Raw genomic sequence first — 19755 nt, 5'->3', positions numbered from 1 at the left:
GTAATCATAGTAATACAGTGAAAATGAATATGTAAAGTACAAAAAGTGACAAACATACAAAAAAATAAAACACACACTTTTTATTATAGTAATAATTGCAGTTTACTCCCAAATTACCCCTAACCCCTCCCCAGATCACCCATAACCACCGCACGTTGCCCGTAACCACCGCACGTTGCCCGTAACCACCTCACATTGCCCGTAACCACCCCAAATTGCCAGTGACCCCCTCTAGATTGCCCGTAACCACCCCAAATTACATGTACCCACCCCAGATTACCTATAAGCACTTCAGTTTATCAGTAACAATCCCAGATTGTCTGTAACCCTTTCAGGTTGCACATAACCCCCCCAGGTTCCCCGTAATCATGCCAGATTACATGTAACCCCCCCCAGATTGAACGTAACCACCGCGCGTTGCCTCTGACCACGCCACGATGCCTCTGACCACCACACGTTGCCTCTGACCACCACACGTCGCCTCTGACCACCCCACGTCGTCTCTGACCACCACACGTCGCCTCTGACCACCACACGTCGCCTCTAACCACTCCACGGCGCCTCTGACAACCCCAAATTGCCAATGACCCCCTCCAGATTGCGGTGCCCATGTCAGATTACAGGTACCCACCCCAGATTGCCTATAAGAACTTCAGTTTATCCGTAACCACCCCACATTGCCCGTAACCACCCCTTGTTGCCCGTAACCACCCCAGATTGTCTGTAAGCACTGCAGGTTGCTTGTAACCACCCCACGTTGCCCGTATCCACCCCAGATTGTCTGTAAGCACTGCAAGTTGCCCGTAACCACCCCACGTTGCCCGTAACCACCCCAGATTGTCTGTAAGCACTGCAGGTTGCCCGTAACCACCCCACGTTGCCCGTATCCACCCCAGATTGTCCGTAAGCACTGCAGGTTGCCCGTAACCACCCCACGTTTCCCGTAACCATCCCAGATTGTCTGTAAGCACAGCAGGTTGCCCGTAACCAGCCCAGGTTGCCTGTAACCACCCCACATTGCCGTAACCACAGCAGGTTGCCCGTGACCACCACACGTTGCCCATAACCACCACACATTGCCCGTAACCACCCCACGTTGCCCGTAACCACCCCACGTTGCCTGTAACCACCCCAGGTTGCCGTAACCACAGCAGGTTGCCCCTGACCACCCCATGTTGTCTGTAACCACCCAAGATTACCTGTAACCACCTCTAGATTACCCGTAAACCACCCCAGGCTGTCCGTAACCACCCCACATTACCTGTAATCTCATTTTTTTTATTTTATTTTAGTAACTGCGCTATTCTAATAACCATTACTAGCTGCGGTTTTGCTCCTGTAAATTGGCGCTCCTTCCCTTCTGAGCCCTGCTGTGTGCCCATACAGTGGTTTATGCCCACATATGGGGTACCGTTGTACTCAGGAGAACCTGCGTTACAGATTTTGGGGTACTTTTTCTCTCCTGTTCCTCGTCAAATTGAAAAATTTCAAACTAAACCAACATATTATTGGAAAAATTCGAGTTTTTCATTTTTACTGGCCAATTTTGAATACTTTCCTCTAATACCTGTGGGGTAAAAATGGTCACCACACCCCAAGATGAATTCTTTGAGGGGTGCACTTTCCAAAATGGGGTGACTTTTGGGGGGAATCTATTCTGCTGACACTACAGGGGCTCTGCAAACGCACCTGGCGCTCAGAAACTTCTTCAGCAAAATCTGCACTGAAAATGCTAATTGGCGCTCCTTCCCTTCTGAGCCCTCCTGTGTGCCCATACAGTGGTTTATGCCCACATATGGGGTACCATTGTACTCAGGAGAACCTGCGTTACAAATTTTGGGGTACTTTTTTTCTCTTGTTCCTCGTGAAATTGAGAAATTTCAAACTAAACGAACATATTATTGAAAGAATTCGAGTTTTTCATTTTTACTGTCTTCTTTTGAATACTTTCCTGTAATACCTGTGGGGTCAAAATGGTCACCACACACCAAGATGAATTCTTTGAGGGGTGCACTTTCCAAAATGGGGTGACTTATGGGGGGGTTTTCTCTCTGCTGACACTACAGGGGCACTGCAAACGCACCTGGCGCTCAGAAACTTCTTCAGCAAAATTTGCATTGGAAAAGCTAATTGGCGCTCCCTTCCTTCTGAGCCCTGCTGTGTGCCCATACAGTGGTTTACGCCCACATATGGGGTACCGTTGTACTCAAGAGAACCTGCATTACAAATTTTGGGGTGCTTTTTCTCTCATATTCCTTTTGAAAATGAGAAACTTTAATCTAAACGTATATATTATTGGAAAATTTAAATTTTCCATTTTTTTACTGCCTAATTGTGAATACTTTCCTCCAGCCCCTGTAGGGTTAAAATGCTCATTATACCCCTAGATTAATTCTTTAAGGTGTGTAGTTTCCAAAATGGGGTCACTTATGGGGGTTTTCAGGATACCAGACTTCTAAATCCATTTAAAAAAAGAACTGGTCGCTAAAAAATCAGTTTCTTTCACGAAAATGTGATAATTTGCTGATAAATTTCTAAGCCCCATAACACCCTAAAAAAGTAAAATATGTTTATGAAATTATGCCAGAATAAAGAAGACATATTGGTAATGTGACTTAGTAACTAATTTATGTGCTACGACGTTCTTTTTTTAGAAGCAGAGAATTTCAAAGTTCATAAAATGCTATTTTTTTTAATTTTTCATGATATTTTGATGTTTTTCACAAAAAACACACAAAGTAGTGACCAAATTTTGCCACTAACATAAAGTGCCATATCTGACGAAAAAACAATCTCAGAATCGCTAGCATACGTTAAAGCATCACTGAGCTATAAGAGCATAAAGTGAGACAGGTCAGATTTTGAAAAATTAGCCTGGTCATTAAGGCCCAAACTAGCTGCAGCACGAAGGGGTTAAGTTGCCCTGCAGTTCCTGACACAGCCAATATATATACTGCAATGTTGCATAACTTCATTATGAAATGGAAAAAAAAAACTAACAACAACATTGCCTTGAAAACTTTTCCCCCTATTTAATTGTTAAGAACATTTTCAGCTGTGTAATGTTTGCAGGGATTCTTGCATGCACAACCTGTTTCATATCCCTTCATTTCTTTCTTTAATTTCCTTTCCTTGGTGGATTTTGCGGTATGTTCAGACTCATTGCCACATACCAAGGACCACTAAAGGCAAAGCTGTGGTCTTCTGACAGATGGTCTTACATTATTTTGAGGAAATCTCTAGTAAGGATTCCTTGATGATGAGCTGTCTAAAGTCAAAAACCAGCCTCATCCACCACCATGATTTCCAGTTGGTGTTCAGTCTTCATCAACCATGTCCTGTAATGCTGCGGCCTCACAATGATCTCCGCCTCGCTTGTGCTGAGCACATTGTTCCGGAAGTCTTGGTATTTATCTAGGTATTTATTGGCAAACTTTACTCCTTCCCTGTTCTTTCTGGACAGCAGATCCTTCCTCCTGGCACATCTCCAGTGTGGGCCTAATGTGTGCAGCCTCTAATAGATTTATGCATGTTGATATTAAAGGGGTTTTCCAGCGAGGCTCCTGCTTCTCTCCTCTTTCTTTGGCACGCCATAACTACAGGAAATGTCTGTTCTGCTGTTCACTGACTACAGCTGTGAGGTATTTCATCCAGTGATTGGTGGAGCAGGCATTTTCAGCCAAAGCAGGCACTTCCAGCCAAGGCTGGCCTTTGGGGTGTGCGACCAGCCAACTGAGGGGGGGGAGGGGGGTGTTCCAGCAGATAGACAGCTACACACCTAACTGAGAAGTTAGACATACTGTCTGTCTGCCGGAGGCCCCACCCCCTCCCGGGCTGGCCACCCGCCCGCCCTCTTCCAATGGTGTTTTTTGCAGGGCACACCGGCAGACAGACAGCATTTATAACTTAGGAATTTCTATTTCTCAGGTGTGCAGCTGTCTACCGGAGCGCTCTCCTCCCACAGTGGTTAGTTCCTCTACTCTACTCTCTAGCGCGGCCCCGTAGCATGGCGTCAACCGGACCACAAGTCAAGCCAATCAGTAAAGAACTCTCGGGGGGGGATGTAGTTGTGAGTATGGCTGGGGGTGGTAGTTGTGTGTATGGCTGGGGGGAAGGTACTTGTTTGTATGGCTGGGGGGTTAGTTGCGTGCATGGCTGGAGGGGGAAGTAGTAGTTGTGTGAATGGCTGGGGGGTAGTTGTGTGTATGGCTGGGGGGTTCAAGTAGTTGTTTGTATGGCTGGGGGGGGGAGGTCGGGTGATGGTTGTTAGATGTCGTCTTAAGGGGTGGGGGGCAGAAAAAAGTTTTCACGCAGGGTGCCATTTACCCTAAGGCCGGCCCTGTTTTCAGCATCAGGGCAAAGAACAGCATGAACTTGGTGCATTTAGAATAATAGAGACAGATATTAAATAGTAAAGTAAATCGGATGGTTTTTTTTTTTTTTTCAAAAATTAGTTACGATCCTTACTATGATCGTTATTGCGATTGTTACTATGATCGTTTATTCCTTCTGATCCCAGCAAAAAAAAGGTCTCCCTGAAAATTTTTATTAAAGTATTGTATTGCCCCCCAAAAGTTATACAAATCCCCAATATGCACTCATTACTGGAAATGCTTATAAAGTGCTTTTTTCCTTGCACTTATTACTGCACCAAGGCTTCACTTCCTGGATAACCTAATAAGTATGGGAAAACATGAGATTTTTTAATAGAAGTAAATTACAAATCTATATAACTTTCTGACACCAATTGATTTGAACAAAAAAGTTCACACTACCAGGATCCGCAGTGTATTTCACTGCAAACTTGCAGTGTGAAATCCGCATTGAATATGGTATGTGTGAAGCTACCCTTAAAGAAGAATTCCGGTGAAAATTTTAATTAAAATATTGTATTGCCCCCAAAAAATTATTACGGGAAATGCTTATAAAGTGCTTTTTTCGCTGCACTTATTACTGCACCAAGGCTTCACTTCCTGGATAACATGGTGATGTCACTTCCTGGATAACATGGTGATGTCACAACCCGACTCCCAGAGCTGTGCGGGCTGTGGCTGCTGGAGAGGATGATGGCAGGGGGACACTGAGGGACAAAGGGCACTGGAGGGACATTGAGCATCCCTCTGCCATCATCCTCTCCAGCAGCCACAGCCCGCACAGCTCTGGAAGTCGGGTCATGACATCACCATGTTATCCAGGAAGTGAAGCCTTGATGCAGTAGTAAGTGCAGGGAAAAAGCACTTTAAGGCATTTCCCGTAATAAGTGTATATTGGTAATTTGTATAACTTTTGGGGGGCAATACAATATTTTAATTAAAATTTTCACTGGACTTCTTCTTTAAGGGTAGCTTCACACATACCATATCCGATGCGGATTTCACACTGCGAGTTTGCAGCGAAATACACTGCGGATCCTGGTAGTGTGAACTTTTTCGTTCAAATCAACTGGTGTCAGAAAGTTATATAGATTTGTAATTTACTTCTATTAAAAAAATCTCATGTTTTCCTATACTTATCAGCTGCTTTATGTCCTACAGGAAGTGTTGTTTTATTTTCAGTCTGACACAGTGCTCTGACACTTGTGCTTTATTCCATCGAAAATTTTTCAACAAATAAGCGACACAAAAAATACAAAGGTGCAACTTTTTAGCGAACAAACTCAGCCATCTTCAAGCACCAAATATTCGCTTGAAGATGGCGAAGTCTGTTGGCTGAAACGTTGCGCCTTTGTATTTTTTGTGAGCTGCACTTATTTGTTGGAAAGTTTTCAATGGAATAATAAACAAGTTTTTTTTGTACGGTACAATCCTGAGTGCTGTGGATTATCTACTACATAATGTCTCTAGTAATAGAGATCTGGGACATTACACAGGAGGTGGGTTTGGGGTTTAGCATCAGCTATGGGCAGTGCCTTGGAATGCCTGGGCTGTGCACCTACAAGTTGAGCCAATTTACATGCTAAAGGTGATTCACAAAGGTAAATCAAGGCTTCCCTCTCCTATCTGACCACACACATATAAAGATTTAGGCAGCTGTCTCTTGTGTAGGTATCAGTGTACCCAGTACTATATATCCACAGTGTGCAGTGTAAGCTCACCCTCCCTCAGTTGCTGTTTTGTGCATTCCTCCTCATATAGCATCTTACCTAGTGCATCAGCAACCCCTTCTCTCCACATGCCATATATACTAGTGCACAAATCATCCCTAGTACAGAGTCAGTCTGTTCAGGGCACTTTCAATAGCATTATGTCATGGCATAGCAGTAAAGACTAAGGGTCCTATTACACAGAGCGATTTTTAACAATTAACGACTAACGATCGCAAACGAGATTGTTTATCGTTAACCTAAAATCGTTCACCATATTACACAGAACGATAATCTTTAGTTACGATCCTTACTATGATCGTTATTGCAATTGTTACTATGATCGTTTATTCCTTCTCATCCCAGCAAAGCAATGCACAATGTGCTATTACACTGAACGATTATTGAAAAAATGCAGAACTTATGCTGCGTTTACACGGAACGATTATCGTGCGAATTTGCGTGATAACGATCGAATTCGAACGATAATCGTACGTGTCAACGCAGCGAACGATCAAGTGACGAGCGAGAAATCATTCATTTTAATCTTACAACATGTTCTAAAATCGTCGTTCGCAAAAAATTCGCAGATCGTTCCGTGTAAACAGTCGTTCACCGATTTTACCTATGTGCGAGATAGGCTTAAGCGATCGCAAAACGATTTTTCCGTACGATATATCGTTCCGTCTAAACGCTGATTGTTCTAAAAAAAAACATTGTTCTTTCAATATCGTTAATTGTACAATCGGGTGAATTATCGCTCCGTGTAAACGCAGCATAAAGCAAACGAATGTGGGATTACAGCGAACGATTAACGATAATTTTAGGTTCAGATCTAAATCAACGATCAACGACATATGAATGATTTTTTGATCGTTGCCTGCAATTAGACAGAACGATTTTTCGCATGATAATCGTCCCGTGTAATAGGGCCCTAAGTGTTGTGCTGTGATTGTACAGGCAGCAATGGAAGGACGTATTTGTGTGTATCCCTGGCTAACATCTCAGCCCTGGCCCTGCCCCCTGAAATATAAAGAATGAGAAATAACTAAACACCATAGAGGAAACTCACATGGGCTCAGTAACAGCAGTGACAGCACTTAAATCACCTTGTCACCACTAATGTAATAAAAACTCTTTTTAAAGAGCAGGTACACTGTTCTTAAAGGGGAACTATCAGCGGGTTAGATTTAGCTTCTTAGTGGGCATGGGATGCTGAGGATGAAGGTATGTTTGTTATCTTCATCCTCAGCACCGCTCCCATTCTGTTAGTTGTGAGTGCTCCTGCCAGCTTACCGGGCAGAGGATTTCACAGCTAACAGTACGAGAACAGTGCCAAGGATGAAGGTAACAGACATACCTTCATCCTCAGCGCCCTGTGCCCACTGTGGAGCCATCAGCAGGTTAGATGAATCTAGCCTGTTGATAGTTCCCCTTTAAATAGCTGTTCTATATCTATAAAGTATATCTTTTCTCTATAGACAGATGTATATAGAGGAACTTCTCACTTTGCAGCTATGTCAGTAACAGAACAAGCCCTTATTAATGTGAATAAAGAAGTGGCCTTTGGTTCCTTTTTCATCTTTCTAACTTTTTGGCTTCTTGCAAACTTTGTTCCTTATACCTTGAAATCCCCTTTATTTATTAGAAAAGACCTTTATGTTATACTAGTTGGAGATGGTCTAAAGGTATATACAGTATATTGGGGCCTCACCAGGGCCAGCCTTAGGGTAGTCGGCACCCTGTGTGAAACTTTTTTTAGTGCGCCCCTTCCCCCACCCCCTAAAGATGCCATACAGCTCCTACCCGTCCAGATAACATCTAACACCCCCCTTCGGCCCCCTCACCGTACAAAAAACTAATGTCCCCCCAGCCAGGGCTGTATTAACAGCTACTGCTGCCCTAGGCACTAAACCTGAAGACGCCCCATCTTGGGGAGCGTGGGGGAGCCTGGATTCGGCCACATGCATTTCTCTACATGTAGAAACATTGTCTGAATTGCGTTTTCATGGTTTTTAACGGCATAACACATAAATTTCCACATTGAGTCAATGATAAGAGCAGCCTGCACATTGTCTGAGGGAATTCTCACCACAGGATTGGTAGATTGGTAAGTAATAGCTCCAGGCGTCACAGCCATATCAGACCAGAACAACACCACCACTTCAGACCTGATCATACCTACCCCCCAACACCCCTCAAAAAGATCAGATTTACTGGCAAGTCTGATGAGGAGGTGAGAGACTAAAGAAATAAAAACAAAACAAAAAGTTGTTACCTTCCCCCTGCTCCCTGGTGCTGCCCCCCTGCAAGGTGCTGCCCTAGGCACCGGACCACGGGTGCCTAGTGGTAAATACGGCCCTGCCCCCAGCCATACAAACAACTACCCAACTCCCCCCCCCTCCCGCCATACAAACAACTACCCGACTCCTCCCCCTCCCGCCATACAAACAACTACCCGACTCCCCCCCCCCTCCCGCCATACAAACAACTACCCGACTCCCCCCCCTCCCGCCATACAAACAACTACCCGACCCCCCCCCCCTCCCGCCATACAAACAACTACCCGACCCCCCCCCCCCCCCCTCCCGCCATACAAACAAGTACCCGACCCGGCGCTCTTAAAAATTTCAATCTCTAAGTTAGGTGAGCTGTCTGTCTGCCAGAGCGCCCCCCCCCCCCCTCCCCCAACAGAAAAACTGTCCGAGAGTGAAGTGATGCGCCCTGTGTAACTGCACACCCCAAAGGCTGGCCCTGGGCCTTACTAGGTCTATCATATACTGAGATCTAGCATGAACCCATCTCTTGTCCCTCCTCTGTGGAGAAGAGAACCTCCTTGTAGTCAGATCACAGTATGGACGGCATTAGGTCATGATATCAGTAAACTTCCCAGCATCCTTATAGCAGGACAACACGACTGACAAGAGGAAGAGTGGGTATTCCCAGCTTTGGGGACTCATCCTGCTATTGCCTAGTGCTGAATATGGCAGCCACCTCAGCCAGGCGAGCGACATTCCTTCCGGGCTGCTGCTCGCATATTTCTGCTCTTACTGATCGATTCTACCCTAGGGGTGCACACACCTTTTTTTTTTTTTTTCTTTTTCTTGTGTATTTCCTTTATTTCCACTTCTCTCCGGGCAATGGTCAGGGGGAATTATGGTAAAAGAGAAATGCAGAAATGGGAAAAGATTGCAGAATGAAGTGATGCTGCCTGATAAACTGATACTAAACCTATTGGTTTCCATCTCCTAATCCTCCACGCTGCAGCCGCCATGGCAAAACAGTAGGTTTATTGGGCTCTGTTCACATTTCTGTGTCCATTGTTTTGTGTTTCTATATATTATATTATATATATATATATATATACAGGTTTTTGGTAAAGGCAAGATGGAGGATGTTCATGGTATAAGTTTGTATTTTATTGCCCCAATGGAAACTATGTAACAGAGTGCCACATGGACACATGCAGTTTATAATATTAGTGTCTTCTTATGTGACATTGTAGCATAGTCTGTCAGATAAATCTCTCTGTATAAAGGCACTCTAAGGGTGTGTTCACACTAAGGAATCCGCGCAGAGAAGTTCCGGAGAATTCTGTCACTCTCCCCCACTTGCGCAGTGAATGATCAAACGACGAGCGAGAAATCGTTCATTTTGATCTTTGAACATGTTCTCAAATTGTCGTTGATCGTTCGCAAAGAATTCACAGATCGTTCCATGTGAACAGTCGTTCGCCGATTTAACCAAAGTGTGAGATAGGCTTAAACGATCGCAAAACGAATTTTTCGTATGATATATCGTACCGTCTAAACGCTGATCGTTATGAAAAATCGTTACTCCGACATCGTTAATAGTACGATCGGGCCAATTATCGCTTCGTGTAAACGCAGCATTATACACAAGCCATATACCAGGGATGGGGAACCTTCAGCCCTCCAGTAAAACTACAATTCCCATCATGCCCGCACAGACAATAAACAATCTCGTTTGCATTTGTTTATCGTCAATTGTTAAAAATCGCTTTGTCTAATAGGACCCTTATACCGTCGGCTGAAACGGATTCGGCCAGCTTTACAGTATGATGTATTGGCATCTATGGGATACGTTCAAACACAGCAAAAAAATAAATAAAATACATTTAGAATTTTGAGTAAAAATAAAACTGTGAGAGAACAGGTGAAAAACCGTCTGTATTTAATAAAAGAAAGGGGGGTAAGTAATAATCATGTTCATTATTTGGTTGGTCGTAATCGGTTACAGCCATTATGCCAGTGCGCACTGCCAGCCAATGAACCATTGACTAAAATTAAGCTTTTATTAGGTTAAAAATATTTTACAGTGTGAACATAGCCCAGACTTTCCTAAGGAAATGAATTGTCAAAATCTGCCACAGTCTTGTGTAAACACACTCTTACCCTCTTATAAGTGAATGCTAAAGTTGCCCCCCTTGTGTGCAGTGTGCCAGGCAGCACAGGAGTAGTCTAGACAGGTGGGTGCTGGACTTTGCTGTCAGTACTTGGGGTGCAGGCAGTGTGACCTCCATCCCCATGAGGTGGGAGTGCCAGCAGCAGGCAGGAGTGTGGCAGCAGTGGGTGGGTGCAGTGTGTGGGAGACGTGTCCTGGGCCGGTGCCAGCTCTGCGCAGTAATACTCCCTGACAGAGCAGCCTGAGTGGCTCCAGTCTGACTGCCGCCTCGCCCTGTGCTGCTGCTGCCTGTGTTCTTCCCGCTCCTCCTCCTCCTCCTGTGCTGCTTCCTTCGTTACTTCACATGCACAGGCGACCAGGGGACCAAGAGTGACCAGGGGCCACAGCAAGACAGGTAGGAGCATGGCAACTTCTCCCACGTATCAGCCCGCCCTGCTGGGGGGTCATGCCCTGAGATGACAGGGCATGACTTGGGCACCCCCCATATATATATATATATATATATATATATATATATATATATATATATATATATATATATATATATAGATCTGTCTGGATCACCTTACACTCCACTAGCCAGGGGCGCCTCCTGTCCTCATATATATATATATATATATATATATATATACTTACTGACATTGCCTGCTGGACAGCTCTCAGCCTAGTGAAGCGTTCAGTAAATAATATGGGACTACAACTCCCAGGAGTTCTCTCTAGAATGCTGAGACTTGTAGTTCTGCAGTTGGCAGTTATAAAAAAAAAATATATAAATAATAATTTTCAATCCAAACTGTAAACCAAAACCAACGGTCAATGTGAACACGTGACCGCGGGATAATTACGGAGAGAGAACGCTGCCGCTTCTCACTGATCGCAGATGCGATATTATAGGTAATCGCATGCGGTTAATGAGCGTCTTGTTGTCGGGTCTTATGCGATTTCTGTGTTATCCTATGGACTGGTCTGGGTAGATTGCAGGGATTTCATGTCTGTTCGTGCAACTACAACTCCCAGTTTATAGCTTGGAGGTGGTTTAAAGTATGGCAGGCTGGGATTTGTAGTACCACAGGTTGCTCAGTGAAGGCACACTTGTGCAGAAGTAGTGGGGGCAGAGGAGCAGGGCTGTGTGTGCTGTGACAGGGGAGGCAGGGGATGCTGCTGGAGATGGATGGCCTGACATATTGGCAGTGCTGTGCAGTGTGATAGATCGGGGGAGGAGGGAGAGGAGACAGCCTGACGCCAGCATTGTGATCAGGAGAGAGAGGGAAGGACAGGACTGCAGCACTGCTCCTGTACAAACAGACCGGGCCTATCATCTGCTGATTAACCCCTCACTGGCCTCACTCCACTTATACAAGCTCACCTAGTGCTATTCCTTATGTGCTGGTCTTATTGACTATTTATTATCTACTTATAGTATCTATGGGGGAGATTTATCAAACATGGTGTAAGGTGAGACTGGCTCAGTTGCCCCTAGCAACCAATCAGATTCCACCTTTCATTTTCCAAAGAGTCTATGAGGAATGAAAGTTGGAATCTGATTGGTTGCTAGGGGCAACTGAGCCAGTTTCACTTTACACCATGTTTGATAAACCTCCCCCTATATGTCTAATATGTCAAATGTTTGGTCCACAGCTCACTCATCCAGATCCCTCCAAACACATGAATGCTCAGCTTATGGCCCTATTCCACGGGTCGTTTTAGAGGAGCAAACGAGCGCTATTAGCGCTCGTTTGCTCCTCGTTCGCCGCTCGCTGCCGCCGCTATTCAACGCAGCTGCAGCGAGCGGGTGAGTGCGGGAGGGGTGGCGGGGAGCTGCGGGGGGGCTGCCCGGGGGATCGCTGATCGTCCGGGCAGCCCATAGGATATAGCAGCATCTGCTGCCGACGCTCCTATTCAACGGAGCGACGGCAGCAGATCGCTGCTATATCAGTCGCTTGTTTTTCAGAACATATGAACACTCAGCTAAAGGCCCTATTCCACGGAACGATTATCGTTCGTTTTCGGACGATATCGACCGCTACGGACGATAATCGTTCCGTGGAATAGAGTGCAACGATCAGCCGACATGAACGATGTCGGCTGATCGTTGCACTCTATTCCACGGAACGATTATCGTCCGTAGCGGTCGATATCGTCCGAAAACGAACGATAATCGTTCCGTGGAATAGGGCCTTTAGCTGAGTGTTCATATGTTCTGAATGAGGAGAGGAAAGAGGTAAGCTGCTGCCAGACTGCTCTGGCACCTGCTTATCTATCTGAGAACAAAAGGATCCTGCAGTTAAAACTCATCATGTCTCTTCCCTCAATATTATCCTTTGGGGGAGAGTTGGGAGGATTCCATACACATTAGGTAGTTATCTATCTATCTATCTATCTATCTATCTATCTATCTATCTATCTATCTTCTACAGCTGACCATAAATGTTAGTGGGACTGGCCAACCACCTCATGTGTATGTTGACCTCTGAATTCTTTAGGGCATGGGTCTCAAACTCAATTTACCCGGGGGCCGCTGGAGGTAGAGTCTGGGTGAGGCTGGGCCGCATCAGGTTTTCCACAAGAAGGGGACTGGGGGGGTGACACAGGGGACTGGGGGGGGGGGGGGGTGACACAGGGGACTGGGGGGAGCTGGGGGTGACACAGGGGACTGGGGGGAGCTGGGGGGTGACACAGGGGACTGGGGGGAGCTGGGGGGTGACACAGGGGACTGGGGGGAGGAGAGGGTGACACAGGGGACTGGGGGGGAGCAGGGGGGTGACACAGGGGACTGGGGGGGAGCAGGGGGGTGACACAGGGGACTGGAGGTGACAGAGGGGACTGGGGGTCTCTAAGAGGGGACTGGGGGTCTCTAAGAGGGGACTGGGGGTGACACAGGGGACTGGGGGGAGCAGGGGTGACAGGGGACTGGGGGGAGCAGGGGGGTGACACAGGGGACTGGGGGAGCAAGGGGTGACAGAGGGGAGCTGGGGGGTGACACAGGGGTCTGGGGGGAGCAGGGGGTGACACAGGCGACTGGGGGTGACAAAGGAGACTGGGGGTCTCTGAGAGGGGACTGGGGGTCTCTGAGAGGGGACTGGGGGTGACACAGGGGACTGGGGGTGACCCAGGGGACTGGGAGTCTCTGAGAGGGGACTGGGGGGTGACACAGGGGACTGGGGGGAGCTGGGGGTCACTGAGAGGGGACTGGGGGGAGCTGGGCACACACCCCTCCTCCTCCTCTCACCACCGGCACCGGCGCTCTCCTCTCAGCCGCACATGCAGCTCCTCGATCTCTGGAGGAGGCCGCGGGGACTGCAGGGTGAGGTGATCGCATCGCTGCAAGTCCTGGGGCTGTAAAGCAGGATCGGGGGTCTGCACTGCATCCCCCGATCCTGCTGAACAGCCCCAGGACTTGCAGCGATGCGATCACCTTGCAGTCCCCGCGGCCTCCTCCTCCAGAGACCGGGGAGCTGCACGTGCGGCAGGGACGCTAGGGGGTGGCGGCTCTGCTAGGCGGCTGTAGTCCCCTGCACCGCACACCTCCCCTCCCACTACCACCACCGCCGCCGCCCACCTCTCCGTCGTCTTCGGGAGGCCGGCCGTACAGCTGCAGCCGTCCCTGATGCCGGCCCCCCTCTGCCGCGTCATCAGCTGCTCAGCCGCAATTGGCTGAGCATAAAGTTAAGCCTAGCCAATCGCGGCTGAGCAGCTGATGAGGGCCGCACTTACAGGAAAGCTACCATTGAGGTGGGGGCCGCAAACTAGTGTCCCGCGGGCCGCAGTTGGCCCACGGGCCGCGAGTTTGAGACCCCTGCTTTAAGGTATGTTCACACTATTGAATACGCAAGGAAATTTCAAGTGGAGGCCGCACGGCAGTCATGTCAATTCTTTGAAGGACGGTGGATTGGGCTTGAGAAATTCCTTGAGTCAATGGCTCAGGGGGAATTTCAGTTGGAGTCTGCCGCGCGGCCTCCGCTTGAAATATTTTCATGTATTCCGTAGTGTGAACAGTTAGTTACCAGCCAAAGGCATTGGGTCAAGAACTATAATGTGTAAGATAAGGGCAACATATCTCTATTTTTTTGTTCTCTCTCTATTTATAATTAGTCTATAAAGTTATACAGTTAAAGTGAGAAAAGTTTGAAACTTTAAAGGAGAACTCTGCCAAAAATCACCCCAGCCCGGAGTGCTCCTTTAAACATAATTTTGTTTTTAAAGTCTATTTATGTCAGAGTCTGTTCCATTTATTGTTGTTACTTCTGTTTATAACATAAACTCACCCAGTGGCACATAATGGACCCCATGGATTGTATTTCTGCTGCATTCATATTTGTTTAGAGGATTCAGAAAAGAGTAGACACTTGTTTGGATCATCTTGCACGTAGCGGACCCTGTCATACTGAACTTGCATTCCAAACAGCCTTTACAGAAGGAACTCTACAGGTTAACATATAGTTTTGTGTGAAAAAAGTCATTATAAGGCTACATTCACACATCCGTTGTCCTGTTTGCAATTGTGGACAGGACAGGACTTGTGAACATAGGACCAATGTTATTCAATGGCCCCCGTTCACACGTTCGTGCGTGTATACCGAGCCACGATCCGTGCAGCAAAAAAAAACAAAACAAAAAAAAACTGCTGTAATGCAAAGTGCATTTTGCGGCACGGATCACTATGTTATTGAAGCTACAATGTAGTGCTTCGTTTGTAGTGCAGGCCGGGTCCGCGGTCGCAGGTGTGTGAATGTAGCCTAACATACAGACTATTAATAGCAGTGTCAGTTCTTCCATCACTTTTCAGTAGGCGGTCCTAATCAGTGATTGACAGCCATTTCTGTATACAGACTCATACAGGGAACTACAGACTGCCATACATAGCTCTCTCTAACAATGACTATTTCATGGCTAATGGGGGTACTGTAAGCAGCAAACGTTTCCTTCATTCATATACGTTACAATACCCCCCTATTAGAATTCTTCATAATACTCTGTGCTCATCTGTTTATACCTAAGATTTCTTGTGATTCTAAGACTGGAAGTAGTAGTAACATTGGTAGCCATAGTAGCCGTCACTTGCCTGTTTTTTTCTGCCACTGGGACACGGTATCTATAACAAAGTAACATTTCCAGAACTTTTCGCCCTTCACCTGGTGCCATTGATCATGTATGGCCAGACTGCGTAACTGTAACGGCCGGCGTGGACAACAATATGTACGGCCGTGTCTATGATAAGATTGCTCATAAGACAATTGTTTGTTCAGCGCTTGTTATACTCTATTCATAACAGAGATGGCGGGGCCGGATACAGAGATCGCCAGGGGGATAGAGAGGTTGGACCCCTGTGACATCCTACTTTTCCCCTATTTTGTGGATAGGGGAAAAGTAAATTTTTCCTGGACAACCTCTTTAAAGGGGTTGTTAACCAATTTTTTTTCTTTCAAATCAACTGGTGCCATAAAGTGCCAGCGATTTGTAATTTACTTCTATTAAAAAATCTTAAGTCTTCCAGTACTTATCAGCTGCTGTGTGTCCTGCAGGAAGTGGTTTTTTCTTTCCTGTCTGACACAGTGCTCTCTGTTGCGTCCTCTGTCCATGTCAGGAACTGTCCAGAGCAGCAGCAAATCCCCATAGAAAACCTCTCCTGCTTTCCAGACTGGAAATAATACAAATTCCTGTTGGGCATACAGCAGCTGATAAGTACTAGAATGCTTGAGATTTTTTAATAGAAGTAAATTACAAATCTCTGGCACTTTATGGCAGCAGTTGATTTGAAAGAAAAAAATCTTTAGTGTACAACCCCTTTAAGTGAGCCGAGTGGTCACGTGTATAGGGGGATTGGGAGAGACAGCTATTGAAGGTGTTTTGCCAGTTTTAGTTAGTTGGAAACTGTCTTTTAAATTAACTCCATTTCCATGTAAAGTTGTTTAATCCTATACTGTCCCTATTATGTCCCTACGTTTATCCCTGCTTAAAAGGAAGTCATGGTCCTGAAAGGGGCTCTCCTGAAGTTATTAGACAGTTCACCCTAAATCCAATAATTACTCTTCCCAACATGTTTCCATTAACATTTTTAGAGAATGGATTTATCAGGGGGCAAATTTGGCTTATATCCTATATCGAGGGAGCCCAAAATGCTCAATTCTTATCTCCCCCAATATCATCTGTCAGTGAAGACTCTGGAGGCCCTATAGATTTTTTATACTGGCCGACGACTGGTCCCTATATAAATGTTTAGGGACATTTAAGAAGTATCGTTCTCCCTAATATATCTCTTTTTCTCCAATTAAATTATCTTGGCAGGAGAATATCCTTAACTTTTACATATTAAACTGTGTTTTGACATCTAACACCTACCTTGGCACAGACTTCTCTGTTTTTACTGGGAAGATGGTGGATTTATGGGCCAAGAGAGCGACAAACACTGTAAATATTGATGCCCAGTTTATGCCATCTGATGAGCGGAGCTGTGGGGGGTCCATGGCAGGTTCCCGCTAGGTTACATTACCAGGTGTAGGATGTATATGTGGGCCCTGGTTTTGTTCTGTAGTGTCAGAGCCTTGAGGCAATAGCATTATTCCTATATTTACAGACACTCCTGTCACTCCCTATACTTATATTCTTACTATACATCCTATACTTTGAAACTGCTAATGGAATAATCCTATAATGGCCAATATTATATATAATTGTCTTTCCTCCATCTCTGCAGACCTGCTTCTACTTCACGCTTATGTGTATGCAACTATACTTCAGCTCCATATAATGTTATCAAGAGTTTCTGATCACACTTTCCCTACTATGGTCTGGTCGGGGAATTGAATATTGTGGCCAGGTCTAGAGTCTACATTTAGTGGTCTGATTTGGGGTCTACATTTAGTGGCGTGGTTTAGGTCTACACTTAGTGGTCAGATCTGGAGTCTACATTTATGGTGTGGTTTGGGATATATATATATATATATATATATGTAGTGGTCCTATCTGGAATATACATTTAATGGTCTGATTTTGGGGGGGGGGGGGTCTCCATTTAGTGGTCAAGTCTGGGGTCTACATTTAGTGGTCTAGTTTGGGGTCTACATTTAGTGGTCTAGTTTGGGAGTCTACACCAATTGGTCTGATCTGGTGAATCGGGGTCTAAATTCATTAATCTGAACTGGGGTCTACATTAAGTGGTCTAGTCTGGGGTCTGCCACCTGCCAGAGGATGAAAATCTGTCCTGACTATGTGATGATTACAGAAGAAACATTACTACAAGTCACATGTCTGATAAATACTGTAGTGAACTGTGCACCTGTATGACCATCACAGCACCGGGACGTCACCCTTTGGAGGTAAACAGCAAAGGTTGCTACTGAGTGACAGCAAGCAGTGGTAGATAGATAGATAGATAGGAGATAGATAGATAGATAGATAGATAGATAGATAGATAGGAGATAGATAGATAGATAGGAGATAGATAGATAGATAGATAGATAGATAGATAGATAGATAGATAGATAGATAGGAGATAGATACTAGATAGATAAATAGATAGATAGATAGATAGATAGATAGATAGATAGTAGATAGATAGGAGATAGATACTAGATAGATAGATAGATAGATAGATAGATAGATAGGAGATAGATACTAGATAGATAGGAGATAGATAGGAGATAGATAGATAGATAGATAGATAGATAGACAGACAGATAGATAGATAGATAGATAGATAGATAGATAGATAGATAGATAGATAGATAGATAGGAGATAAATAGATAGATAGATAGATAGATAGATAGATAGATAGGAGATAGATACTAGATAGATAGATAGATAGATAGATAGATAGATAGATAGATAGTAGATAGATAGATAGATAAATAGCTGATAGATAGATAGATAGATAGATAGGAGATAGATAGATTGATAGATAGATAGGAGATAGATAGATAGGAGATAGATAGATAGATAGATAGATAGATAGATAGATAGATAGGAGATAGATACTAGATAGATAGGAGATAGATACTAGATAGATAGATAGATAGATAGATAGGAGATAGATAGATAGATAGATAGAAGGTAGATACTAGATAGATAGGAGATAGATACTAGATAGATAGATAGATAGATAGATAGATAGATAGGAGATAGATAGATAGATAGATAGATTGATAGATAGGAGATAGATAGATAGATAGATTGATAGATAGATAGGAGATAGATAGATAGATAGATAAATAGATAGATTGACAGATACATAGATAGAAGATAGATAGGAGATATGCTACGTTTACACGGAGCGCTAATTCGCCCAATCGATCAATTAACAATTTTGAAGCAACGATTTGGCTTTTATAACAATCAGCGTTTAGACGGAGAAAAATTGTTAGAAAAATCGTTATTGCGATCGTTTTTAAGATCGCTTAAGCCCATCTCATACATAGGGTGAATTTTTGAAAGACTGTTTACACGAAGCGATCTGCGAATTTTTAGCGAAAGACCAACGATGATTTGAGAACATGATAGAAGATCACAATGAACGATTTCTTGCTCGTCGCTTGATCGTTCCCTGTGTTTACATGGAATGATTATCGCTCAAATGCGATTGTTACCGCAAAAATTCAAACGATAATCGTTCCGTGTAAACGCAGCTATAGATAGATAGATAGGAAATAGATAGATGTGATACTTAGATGATAGATAGATAGATAGATAGATAGATAGATAGATAGGAGATAGATAGATAGATAGGAGATAGATAGATAGATAGATAGATAGATAGATAGATAGGAGATAGATAGATAGATAGATAGATAGGAGATAGATAGATAGATAGATAGATAGGAGATAGATAGATAGATAGATAGATAGATAGATAGATAGAGAGATAGATAGATAGATAGATAGGAGATAGATAGATAGATAGGTAGATAGATAGGAGCACAGCTACAGTACGGTATATGAAGGGTAAATAATTGTAAGCAGGTTCATACGATAAAATAGACTTTGTTGAGCGTCCAGAAGGAAGCAGGACATAGTAACCATTACCAGAAGGCATGTAAATTATAGTCATGGGTAAGTGCTTGAAGCTCTTTTCATCTCCATGTGGTTAATAACAGAGCCACTTCCCTGTAAGCTTTTATGAAAGAAGAAAATGAGAGAGCTGTGACGCACGTAGTCCATGGTGATAAGAGGCTGTTGTGGCATTGGAGCGCTCACCTGCCAGTCACGTCCTGCAAAATACCTAAACAATGACTAAGTGGCTGCTCTCCCAGAC

General features: G+C 44.7%; 1 protein-coding gene across 1 annotated transcript in view; it reads left to right on the top strand.

The window, feature by feature from the left end:
• The first annotated feature begins 10745 nt into the window (after window positions 1-10745).
• The window catches only part of SMAD9 (SMAD family member 9), a 39229-nt gene continuing 30219 nt past the window's right edge, over window positions 10746-19755 (top strand). The window contains exon 1 of the mRNA XM_069969934.1: window positions 10746-10901. The gene's annotated coding sequence lies outside the window, so the exon portion shown is untranslated. The remainder of the gene's footprint in view (window positions 10902-19755) is intronic.

This window comes from Dendropsophus ebraccatus, chromosome 5 (assembly GCF_027789765.1).
Source record: "Dendropsophus ebraccatus isolate aDenEbr1 chromosome 5, aDenEbr1.pat, whole genome shotgun sequence".
NCBI lineage: Eukaryota > Metazoa > Chordata > Amphibia > Anura > Hylidae > Dendropsophus > Dendropsophus ebraccatus.
This window is presented reverse-complemented; position numbering and strand designations above follow the sequence as displayed.